General features: G+C 41.4%; 1 protein-coding gene across 1 annotated transcript in view; it reads right to left on the reverse strand.

Moving 5' to 3' along the window:
• rpl15 (ribosomal protein L15) overlaps positions 1-1,933 on the reverse strand; it is a 224,637-nt gene extending 222,704 nt beyond the window's left edge. Inside the window, exon 1 of the mRNA XM_051078872.1 lies at positions 1,923-1,933. The gene's annotated coding sequence lies outside the window, so the exon portion shown is untranslated. The remainder of the gene's footprint in view (positions 1-1,922) is intronic.
• Between the last annotated feature and the right edge of the window lie 11,216 nt (positions 1,934-13,149).

A 13,149-nucleotide genomic window follows, 5' to 3' on the forward strand; every position in this document is an offset into this window, starting at 1 on the left:
GACTGTTTCAGCAGTTTTCAAGTTTAGACTATGGTTAAGTGAAACCATCTCTAACCTACAGAAATATCTCAAACTAACCCTTTGATTCCTGGAGCTTTGTTGGAGTACCACACAACACTACCTGACTGTATAATTTTAAAAAATCCCAAAGGTGTCAACAGTGTAGTGAGCTACTATTTCTGCACAGACTGCTTTCAAAGTTTCTATAAAGAGTTTTTATAACCCTTGCTGATTAATATTCTATGTATAATGAAAAGTCAGTATCCTTACATTTTTGGTATAACTCCAGTACACTTCCCTAAAAGTTGATGCATGAAACTCGATGTACCACATGGGCTGAATATTTGATATTTTATAAGAGTCTATACCCAACTTTCAAATTAAAACAGTCTTACTGATCATGCATTCTTGAAAACAGTGGTACTCATGTGAATGTCTTTCCTATGAATGTTTATGCAAAGTGGTTATTTTGCCCACAAAGTGTTAAAGATTCAAACATGGAGTAAGGTATGAATTGCTGAGCTCACAGATGAATGATGTACTTTCTAACAAATCAACTGAGCAATGGGTAATGTTGACCTGGTCAAGAGAGGCTGTTGACTGTCATCAGTGAGTGAAGGCGAAGAACACTTATTTTATTTTCTACATCAGGACACATCCTTGTGGATTGCTGGGCTTCTGCCATGGCTACATGGAAAGATAAAAGAAGGCAGGCTGGATTCAGCCACTTTCAAAGTGTTTCAAAGTTTAACTGATGGTTACTGTAGGCATAATGCAGTGAGACTTATCAAACAGAAGCACTGTTGCTATGGATACCTGCAGTTTAATGCAACTTGCGCATTGGTTTATAATGGTGGTCAAACTATGCTCTAGGTCTTCGTTTTATTTTTGCCGTTATGTAATCCTGATAAACATCTTACAGCCAATCAGAAACGAGTTTCTCTCATGGCCACAGCATGAAGGATTCTAAAGAAGGACTCTAAAGATTTGGAGAATTTGAGTCAAGTAGCATGTGAACACTAAATTTGTTCACAGTGGCAATATTCTCACTGTTGATTATTCATCCAGAGAGGGTGGTCAGCAGGTATACTGTACAGTAATATGTCATGATCCAATCTCAGTGGCCTCCTGACCCAATGGGACAGGCTGATGGGACTTCCTGCTGGTGAGTGTGTTACAGTGCGCTTGCTGCTGTAGTTTATTACAGCACAGCCTCTCCCCGGGGATTCAGCTGATGGTGAACATCAAAGCTGTGCCTGGCATATTAGAACAGCGAGGATGTGGGTGGAGGTCATCTCCAATGAATTCTGCCTCATATATGGGACAAACGCCTTCAGCACGTCGCATGAATGCTCATTATCAATTCATGGAGCCATTGAACACTCCCTGTTTCTCTTCAAATTCTCGTTTTTTCTTGTCTTTAAAGGAGCTGAGCTTTTTTTTTTTTTTTTTTTTTTTTTTTTTTGCTTTTCTTGAGCGTGAATTTCGACAATTCAAACTTCCGCTCAATGACAAGCTATGAGTCCCACGCTGGAAAAAGGTCCCATGTGTTTGAAGCATCTAGGCCGCTCCATCTTTTTGATCAGCAGCTCGGCTGTGAATTCTGCAGATCAGAAAGTGGATCAGAGGCTCCCTGGGGACCGCCATTTACGCCTGCCACCAGCAGAGGATAGAGAACGTAATTAAGAGTTTGTTAAGATGCCCAAATTCCTTCTCATTTCCACCCACCTCCCTCCATCCGCCCCCCCCTCCATCCCTCCTCCTCCTGCTCCCAGTAGCTCTGATCTTGCCACAGATTAAACCTCTCATTCCCTGGGAAGACGAAGCCATGGAGGGGAGCTGCATCTCCAGCCACACAGGCTGATTATCTTAAAGAGTAATTAGTGAGTGTGACAATCCCAGAGACAGAGCGCTGTGTCGACATGATGGAGATGGATTATTCTGACTGGGGTGTACGCAGGCCCCTCTGAAAGGCACAAGAAAGACGAGAGCATGTGTTGCATGTGTGTTAATTATCAGTGTCACTCATTCTTTATGTGTCTTAATGCGCTTGTTAGTAATTACTGTTCATGTATGTGTATGTATCAGTGTCAGTCAGTCAGTCAGTGAGGAACTTCAAACCACCGCAAGGCAACAATTATCCTTTCAATAATACGCGGCTCGGGCTTAGTACATACTGTGTGAGATCTGATACTGACTGCTAATTGATCTGGAAGTTTATTGTTACTACTGTGGGGGAGGGTGAAGACTTGAAAACAGATTTTTCTTGCATAGAAATGTGTCTGGGTTAGTCAGTATGAGAATATATTTCATATTTTATTAACGTTAGTGTTCATATCCACATGAAAATCAAGACAAAGGAAATTAGCATAATGTTGGTAAAGTGGGATTAAAATGCCTTTTGTCAGCGTTAGAGTATATATATATATATTTTTATTGTCCTGTTCTACATCATCATTCCATCAGACAGTCAACTAGCTCTCAGTTTAAAGTGATTTAAATCAGAGACAGTTATTTGAAAGAAGGACTGAATGAGCTATCAAAAGTGGAATTGATTTAATGTGCACGAGAGAAAAAGTTTAAGAGATGTGTGGAGTCTTGGTCACACCATGAACCAATGGAGTCTAGTGGTAACAGAGACAGCTAGCTTAAGATCTGGAGCCAATTGAGCTAGCTGTTTGTAAGTTGTAATTGAAGTATTTAATAAGATTTTACATCACTTTCTTAAAACAGTCTCCACACACAAAGTTAGTGTTACGTAGAAATAAGTTGTCAATACATATTTGTCCCGAGTAATGGGTGTAACTTTTGGACAGTTAACTGAGGTTATCTGACAAAACTAATGTTAGCTTGCTGATAGTAATTTAGACTGTGGCAACGACCTAGCCAGCTGTCATGTGACTGACAATTAGCAAGCTAATCTGCTGTGGGTTTGACAGTGTTTTGGGGGGATATCACAGTGGACTTGTTTCAGTAGGAATTTGTTATTGAAGATTGCACACTGAAGATATTTTTCTATACATTCTAAATAGAGCTGCTGGAAGTCTTTAGCTGAGTGACAGAACCAAGAGTTTAAGCATAATTCTGTGAGAACAGATGTCATGATGCGGCAGCTGGGGCCGCATCGGGGTGGGTTCAGGGATTATTTTCTGTTTTGTGTTCTTTTCTCGTTTGCTGCAGGCTGGGAGGCGGAGCCGGAGGTTGAGTTCTCTGAGTAGCGACGACCAGGCACACCTGCGCAGCCTTCCACACCTGTCTCCACTTTCCCCTCATCACGCTCCCTATTTAACCTGCCCTCTGGTTTCCCTTCCTCGCCAGTTCTTCATTGCAGTTCACCACTGATCATGCCATATGCTCCAGGCTGTACTAACGCCTCCTGCTGCTCCCCGGTTCCTTGTCCCTAGCGTGTTTCCACACCGCTGTGCCTCCCTTGGGTTCCTGGCTGTTCCCCTCGTCTGCCTTCTACCTGCGCTATTCCCCGGGCCGCGCTCTGGTCACAGACCCAGACCCTGCCAGACCCACCGCTCTTTTGGTGGCCTCTTTGTGTTCTTCCCCAGCCCTTTTGGCTCCTTGTTTTCTTTGGACAATAAACGCCCTGGTAAATCCGCATCTTTGAGTCCTCCCTTTTTCAGCGCCAAGGCGCTTCATAACAACAGAAAACTGTAAGACACTGAAAATTTTGAAGGGATCCCTCATCCCTCTTTAAAATCTGTATAACACAGATTAATGTTTGCACAATCATTCATAACAGATAATGTCATATTGCCTGCTGTGTCTTTTCGAATCACAACTTGTCACAACTTAATTGAGGTGAAAGAATAAAGAAAATGCAGCAGGATGGTTAACAGCATTACTGCATGTTTATCTTTGCTGTAGAGATTTACAAGTTTTTCAAGGACCGTTTCCAGGCTTCTTGACTAAACTAGCCTGATGCTTTTGGCTGTGTCAGCTGGTCACATGACCCTCGTCTTACAGGTCATAGCGGCCGTTTGTGTCACTTGTGGACTGAAGAGTAAAACAAATAATGGGATAAGAGTTATAGCATCTGACTGGACACTTCTGATTCTGTTGAATAATGATGTAAATTAGGGAGAATTCAAATAATTATTACAAAAATAACACATTATACCTCCATCTGCCAATATTATGCCAATAATGTTGGCCTCATAACATCAGCTAGTTTAGCATGATCGGATATTTTCCACCGCTTCTAATTTTCAGGAATGTGAACACTTGAACACACATGACATGACAGCTGGCAGCAGCAGAAAAAGATTTTAACAGTGACAAACACTGGCATAAAGGTTGTGAGAAGTGAAAATGTCCTTAGTCAGCAGATTCAGAGTTAGTTGGAAGTCAGGGAGGGGAAAAAAGTATTTTTCTTTCTAATATTTTTTTTTCATTAATTCTTTGGTATTTCTCACAGCCAAGTGTTCATTATACATCATACTGTAAAAACAAAGCCAAGGGTGTGCTAATCAACCAGTGTCCCAGTTTTTGTCTATTGAAATTTATTAGGCATTTCTTTGTCTAAATACTATTGACAAGAGTCTGCTGGGGGAAAATTTCCATTTGTCCAGCTATTGCCTTCTGGCCTGCCTGCTGTCTACATCTGCTCATTGGTATGCAGTCTTTGTTCTCTGCATCTTTGCTCGCATGTGATAATTGTCAAAATCCTTGTGTAACACCCTAACTTGAGATCATTTGTCTATGTCTTTCAGTAGAGGAAGAGCTATTGGTGGAGGCCTGGGCAGGGTGGAGCAATTTCAAATATGACATAAGGACATGACAACTTTTATTAAAATTCATGTAGCTTCAAGTAGTGAGGTTGTGGGGAGATGGTTCAGTATACAGCTGTTTAGTAACAGCAAAAAGTAATATTCTCTAACAAACGTTGTCCTCACAAGGAATGAAGAACCATGACTATTGTATACAAAAATCAACCTGTATGTTATCATTTTCATTTTGAGCACGTTAACATACTGATGTTTGCATCTAGCTCAAAGCACCAGTGTGCCCAAGTAGCTAGCTGCTGAGACTAAGACAAAAAATCCAATACGGCGTCCAAAACTGAAAAAAATAAAAAAACAGAAACAAAAAAATGAGAAACCCGTCTAAATTATTAAAATGAAATGTAAAAAACCCCCAGTAGAATAAAAACAATCATTCAAGCACAAGACATATGGTAGAAAATGTGATAAAATAATCTGGCACTGACACCTGGACACTCTATTGCATATGTAATTTCTTTGCCTGCAACACTGGCTGAACTGAACGATCCTGCTTCTAGCCACTCTCTGTTGCCCCTGGGACCTTTTCCTGTTGACTCCATGTTGAGATGCCAAAACAAGCAGGAGAGAAAACAGATCAATGAAACACCATATCAGATGATGGAAAAGCTGTGAGAAAGGAGTGTTAGTGGAGAGGAGCGAAGATCAAACTGGGCAAACAAGAGTGACATCATCACCTCTTGCAAACTATCATCACAGCACTCATTTTGATGGTGGTTCACTCATGATCCAACTTTAAAGCAGCTATAAAGCTCAGATCTCTCTGTTTGATGATCCAAATAAATACAGGTGTAAAGGAACGGTGATAGTGTTAAGCAGTAAATTAACCTATAACCAAAAGTAAAATAGTAATATTTTAGTCTGTTTGATTTGGAGACACCTGTTATTACTGGTGGTAAAGGTACTTTAAATATGATTGAGTAATTCAAGTCCCATAGTTTGGTTTAGTACCCCCAGTTCAACTCTGACAGCTGACAGCTTGGTCAGAGATGTGGGTGTGTTTAGCATTTAGTGGCTAATGTGGCTGGGAGCTGCAAGGCAGATGAGGAAGGAGATACGGAGGAGTGGAAAGCACATTTCTTCCGAGCTCCACACCCCCAGATTTCAGATTTCATTTTCAAATTTGTAGTTTTCAACCCCAGCTGACTCAGTTGACATCAGTTGAGGACATTAATCAGACTTTACACAGCTTCCTCTGTAGCCACAAAAGGCTTTACACAACTTTTTCACATGAGCTTTAGCACTTACCAACACCTGTACACGGATGTGTAAAACTGTTAGAGTTCCTCATGAATACTGAAATTCTGACTGAATATTTCTTCTTTATGATATAAAATGTGCAAATACACCAGTTCATCCTTTCCAGTGCTGCACAGGAAAGGCAAAAAACTACAATATCAAACCAGTTACAGAATACTAACAAACTAAAAACCAAATGCTGAAAAAACACCAGTGTTGTTGACACCACAAAAAACCTACACGTGGATGAGGATGAGGATCCCCCCTCCCTCCACATCTTTCTGACGTTGCTTTATCTGACCATTTTCTGTAACTGTTCCAAAACCAACAATCTGACATTCACACCCACTTCACACCATCACTGTCCAGCTGTGTGGAGGTCAGAGAGGAAGCCAGGGTTTAAACTGAGCCCCTTTTCATTCTTGACTTAACTATTTGTGTCTCAACATCTTCCAAGAGAGACTATCTGAAAATGTTGCACAGTGTAGTGTAGTGTTGTAACATAGCAAGTCATGTATTTTATTGCATTCAATAAATTAAGTGGCTGTAGCAGATGCCCAACATGACTGAGACATGACTGAGACATGCTGGTCATCTGCTAGGATAAAAAAGACAAGAGTCTCACACACTTTGATTGGCAGATGAAGTGGAGAAACACCACCACAAGCAGTTAGCATCAAGGATGAAGACAAATCAAGTTGATTTTTTATCAAGGCTATAATTCACAGTATGCGCAACATCATGTGTGTTAAGTAAACTGAGGTTTGCATAAGACGAAAGATGAACCTGCCACAAAAATGCTGTGAGGAATGTTGATTCTTCTCCATGCAACCATGATTAAAGCTCCATTTCAGAGGATGTGTGTGGAAACCTGCACTATCAGACTGAGACTGAGAGGCAGGAGCAGAGAGCAGGAGGATTGTTAGATTGGATGGCAGGTAGATTGCATCTATCACAGAGGGATCATCTCCCCCAAAACACTGTCCGCCTCCAGACTCAGCTCTCTTATTTTTTTGTAAGGGGGGCAATTCTCTGCAATTCCCAAGGTGTCAGCGGTACTATCATATCACAGTGCTGCCATCCAGCTCTGGTAAGCTTGAAACAGAGGGGGTGACGTCAAGCTAGGCGATAGACATCTCATTACACTTTCATATGCTGCTAAACGCCGCGGGTTGGCCGGCTGGTCAAAGAGAGCTGAACATAGCCTCATTGATTCAGATGCCTGCTCTTCTCTGTACGCCCAGAGGCAGGAGCTTCACTCCTTTCCCCACATTAATTAATTTCCTGACGCGTCACTCTTCATCATTCCCCACAGTCACGTCTTCTGCTCTGTGTCCTGTGGCTCTACTTTTATCAAATGGCGGGATGTTCGACATCAGAATGGTCTGTCTTGGTGCCATAGGGGTAAGCCTGAACCCTTCGTCCTCCGTGGCCGAGGTTTGACCTGGCCTGGCGTCAGCTGAGCTGTCAGCCAGAGTACAGCCCTAACTGACAGTGACTCTCTGTCTCAACCACAACACTGAAATCATTCTTTTCCTGCTGCAGTAGTCCCCGTAGCAGGCCGCGCATATGGCTGACATGCATTGCCTGGGGTTACGCCTGGGGGCTGGCATCCCTTCTCTGTAGGCCTCGACTCCCTGGAGAAGCAGGTGGTGCCAGATAACAGCTGCTGGATGCAGCAGGAATGGTCGATCCTCATATGTACCCTTAACTCCACTTTTCCCCAGTCTAACCAGTGCACTGAGTACACCAGTGGATCTTAAACATGGTGTCATGGAGGCCAAAGAGTACTCTCAGTGTACACTCTTGTTCATTCGCATGTCTACTGTCACATGTCTGGTGTTACTTGTGCGACCACATGAGGTCATGGTCACAGTTTCATAGGAACATCCCATCATTGTAGCATTTCTGAACTAGAAAATGGAAATGTTCTTATACTTCTGGAGTTGTGATACTTTTAAAGATGGCAGAAGCCGCAGTTGTTGTTGTCATCTAGTCCCGTTCTTTCATGTGGCTTTAAATGCTGAGAATATAAAATCATTCAGTATTGTTAGCCACACTAGTGGCATGGCACCAGGGGTGGCAATGTTGGTCATTTGGCTGGTCCACCACTTTGGTCCAGACTGAAATATCTCAGCAACTTTTAGTTGTGTTGCCATGGTCAGTTATGGTCCTCAAGGAATGACTCCTAATGACAATCACCACCACCATGTTGTTAAATGTCTCTACTGTCCAGACAGTCATGGTCTTTGTGTACTACACCATCCTATGAAAATATCACCATGTCACATATCTGTGCAGGGTGTTTGTTTCCAGTGGGAATGTTTTAGCTGAGTCGTGTATGTTGACCAAATAGGATATTGTTAAAGATGTAGAACTGTCCACTGGTAAGGTAATGTGAATTTGACTTAATGTTAGAGCATATCTAATGACTAAAAAAGTCATTGTAACCCTGAAGTTTCTGAAATTTGATTGCAGAATTTGATTGCAGCGTAGCTAACGGCGGACTAATCTTAAATGGCCACATCAGTTAGCTAGCATTTGTCACCAGTTAGCTACCTCAAGGCGCAGATACATTTAGTCATTATACATTTAGAAGTTATGATGTTTTCAGCAGCAAGACCAGGTCATTTGTGGCGGAGAAAGCTCAGAAAACCCTTGAATTAAGCGTCACAAATAAACTATTATGAGAGTCCCTGTGTACGTAAGTTAAAAACAAAGTTGAAACCAAACCAAAAAGATAAAAAGTTTGTGTGCTGCAATTTTAAAGTCAGATTTTCACACAAATTTATTATCTCATTGTTTCTTTAGTGTTTTTATTTTAGTTAATCAGACTTTGACCGTTTATAAAGCTTAATAACACAGAAACTTTGCAGATTTTATTTTGAAAAGTGAAAAATTTAAATGAGCTCCAAATATAATCTCAAAGCGGAGGATGACGGTTGGATGAAACAGTATTTGATGAAAATGAACTGAGGAGGCTTTGGTGTACAAAGACAAATTGTCTGGCCTAAGATTCATTGTAAAAGTAAAGCCTTTCATCCAAGCAACTCAAAAAATAAATACTTTTTTTTTCTTAATTGATTGCACAATATTCAGCATGCAGCCCATTTCAAACTTTAAAGATGTTTTCTAGTGCTGGGTTGTTAACAAGTTTGTTTTCTCCAAGGGAACCATCTCCACAGGAGTAAATGTTTCAACTTGACGTCCTTAGCTTTGAGGCCACCTCAGAGTTGTACTCCAATGAAAACAACATGAGTTTATTTCAGTGATGACTTTCTCCTCTGTGGCTGATTGCGGATTCTGTGACTGTAGTGTGAGTGGTTACAGTCAAGCTCTGCTGACACTTGGATCCTGGTGGTACCCAGCTGAGGACTCAGACCCAGCAGTAAGAGCCACCTCAGACAGGTCAGAGCTTTTGCAGCCACAGAGCTTTTGCAGAGCTTTTGCAGCCACAGAGGACTTTGTAGTTGCAGTTTTTAGATACCAGGAGTGTCCACAGGACAAATTGGCAATAAGACAGCAGTGGCACCATTTCCAGTTCTCTTAATACAGGCTAAGCTAATAGCCTCCTGGCCCCGCTTCACACTTAACATAAAGACATGAGAGTAGTATCAATATTCTCATCTAACTCTCGGCAAGAAAGGCAGAGTGTGTTTCCCCAAATGTCAAATTAAAAATGAATATTTTCCGAGCTCATTATTGAACAGATGTCAATATTCTACACAAATTTCAAAAACTTGTAAATGCACCAAAGTCCTTCAACTGTCAGCTGACAACAGTTTCCACAGCTATCTTAAAATGAATTTCTACCATGTCGTAATATCATATTGAGAGGTTTGTGTTTGTTTGTACTTTGAACTTGACCTCCTCATGCACCAGGTTGGAGGAGAAAGTTGTAAATTGAGCCCCTCACAGCAGCCCCCTCCAGTAAAAGTTCTACTCCCATTTTTTTTGACTGAATAAAAAAAACTGCCTCCATGTGGCATCTCTTGATAAATTACAGCATGCTTGAAGTTTTGCCACATTAAAAATAACCTGAGCAATATGTAGATGTAACAAACCTAGAGCTCGTGCCCTGCTCCAGGCCAAAGCAAACAGACTTTATGTTTGCAAACACCTTTAAAGAGAGAGAGAGAGAGAGGCCATTACCAGGCCACAGTGACCTGGAGCAAACCTCTCTCTCTCTCCATCTCTCTCTTTATCTCTCTCGGCCGCTCTGCAGCCACACTGGTACTAATTGAAAGTGCTGTGAAATATGGATGAACACAGGAAGCAAGCAGGCTGTTCCTTCCCTTTCCTCTCTTGCATCCTCCATCTCGTCTCTCATCCCTCTTTATCCTTTTATCTCTTTATCTGCCTCTCCTCTTGAGGTCAGATTGGTCTCTCTATCTCTCTCTCTCTCTCTCTCTCTCACACACACACACACACTTTGTTTCTCACTGTCTGTCTAACTCTCCTCATCATGAGTCTAGATAGGTCAGGTATCAAAAGTGAAGGGACACAATGAAATCTTCCAACAAATTAACTGTAACTATGGAAATGTTACACTATATGGACAATAATTTATGGACATACTGTTTGGAAGCCTAAACTTCACTCCATTTTTATTAATCTGCTGCTACAACAGCATGCACTCTTGGAAGGTGTTTTACTAGACATTGGAACCAGTTTACAGGCATTTATCCCATTCAGCCACAAGAGCATTAGGGAGTTTGTTGTGATGAGATCTGGCCCACAGTTGGTGCTCCGCTTCATCCCAAAGGTGCTAGATGCGGGGTTAGGGTTGGGGCTCTGTGCAGGCCAGTGAGGTCCTTCCTCACCAAAATGGCAAAACCAGTTCTTTGGAGCTGTCTTTATATGTGGGGCAACTGAACCAGGAAAGGGATAAACTGTTGCCACAAAGTTGAAAGAACAATCTCAGTTATCACTGTAGCATTTCAGTTAATTAGAACTAAGGAGCCTGTTAGTAGGTGGGAAAATACTGAAGCAGATGAGAATTGTGATTCTTTTCCTGTTCAATTGTGAATCGACTGTGAAATCATAATGTTATGGTTTCACACTGCTATTTTCAGAAAAGGTGAAACTGCTTGTACAGTACAACCATTTGGGTCTATTGTTAAATTTATTGATGTAATAATGAGCATTGCAAGGTGAAAGTTAGAGACATAATATAACATCACACAGAGACCAACTAAAGTGAAGCACCAAAGAGCCAAAGACTCAATGCACAGCTACACAAAACTTCCGGCCAATTCTGATCATGAGGAGAAACTCGAGCCTGTTTCATTTAAAAAAATCTGCACCCACACAGCATTGTGGATAATGATGGGTTTCCCTATGACTAGTGTTGCAGTGGAGAGAGTGTTCTCTAATGCTGGGGAGACAGCGTGCATAATGATAGGCAGAGGACTCTAACATTTTCTAAATTACTAAATTAACTTTTTCAGATAAAAATCCTACATGCTACCACACACTTTTCTGTTTGTTTGGTAGGCCAGTTATCGATCAACTCTAAAAGGGACTAAAAAGAGAATGAAAGTTTTGACACAGTACACAGAAATAAGAGCTTGAAAATAGTGCCCCTTTTCTGTTTACTGAAGAAATTTGGAATAGAGATTCTTTTATGAATTGATGAGAATTAAGCACAGGTAGCATGCTCATAAGTAATGAGTAGTTCAATCAGAGTCATTTTGTCTTCTCAGATTGTTGTGTTTGAGTTCTATTTTGTGATTTTTTAGTTCCTCTCTGAGTGATCATCCCAGAACCTGTTGTGATGGTCCCAACCCTCAGGCTGCAAATTGCTGATATGAGAGAATTACCGTATTTTTTGGACTATAAGGCGCATCTAAAATCATTAAATTTTCTCAAAAATCAACAGTGCGCCTTATAATCCAGTGCGCCTCATATATGACCTTGGGTTGTGTTTACTAACCTCGAACTGATTTTATATTGTACACATTACAGCTAATAACGGCTAATAACGGTATTACTCTGCGAGTCAGGAGCCTCGCGGAGTGATACGTTGGCCTACAGATAGGCCTACTGTGCAACATACCAGTAATTTTGCGGTGTGCGTGTATAAGGACCCCAAAATGCCACCTGTTAAGAGACATGCTTACGATGCGGATTTCAAACTCAAGGCTATAAGTCATGCATTTGAACACAGGAATAGAGCAGCTGCGAGAGAATTCAACATTAATGTATGTTGTGTTTTTGTGTTACAGCTGAACAAAGGTTTTGTATTTTTGTGTTAGCCTACAACTGAACAACGTTAAGAGTTATTGTAAATTAGTTGAATAAAGTTCGACTTATCCGATACACGTTTTGTTTTGCTTATTGCGCCTTATAATCCGATGCGCCTTATGTGTGGACAATGACAGCAATTGACATGTTAATTGATACTGCGCCTTATAATCCAGTGCGCCTTATAGCCCGAAAAATACGGTATTAACTATTAACTATTGTAATTACACACTGTCACCTGTAAATCAAAGTCTAGATTTCTTTTCTCCTGGTAAACATATGGAGGTTGTGGCAGTTCTTTGTCCAGCCTTGAGTAATGTCTGCAGATGTTCCTATCAAGTTGCACAGGACCTAACAAGCACAGGAGTCAGAGGTTTAGGGAGGCCTGTTGTAGCAGCTTGTTGTAGCCTGAGAGGTGAAATTTGGGGCTGAAAGCACTTACTACTGCTCTCTTTGGATTTTGATGGATAGATGGTGAGAGGACATTGTTAAGTGAGATTTTATTCAGTAAATTAAACTGAAGTAATGTGGAAGTTACATCATTACTTTGGTGCTAATACCAAGACTCAAAAGTGTGGGTTACTTAGTCCATTGTAAAGTGTTACAACCTAGAGACCACCTGCGGTTATAAGGTGAGCTGTTATTCGTGGCACTATATAACACACACACACACACACACACACACACACACACAAACATACACAAGTACTGTATGCTGACTTCCAGCCTCTGGTTCATACACGGCATGGAACTCAAGGTTACCAGGCCTGCAGGGGCTCACTCAGCTCCAAGAAAATGTCTCTGAGCGTCAGCAGTTTCACTTTATGACTGCCTCACGCAGACACAACATACACACACACACACACACACACAC

The sequence above is a fragment of the Lates calcarifer genome, linkage group LG3, assembly GCF_001640805.2.
Source record: "Lates calcarifer isolate ASB-BC8 linkage group LG3, TLL_Latcal_v3, whole genome shotgun sequence".
NCBI lineage: Eukaryota > Metazoa > Chordata > Actinopteri > Centropomidae > Lates > Lates calcarifer.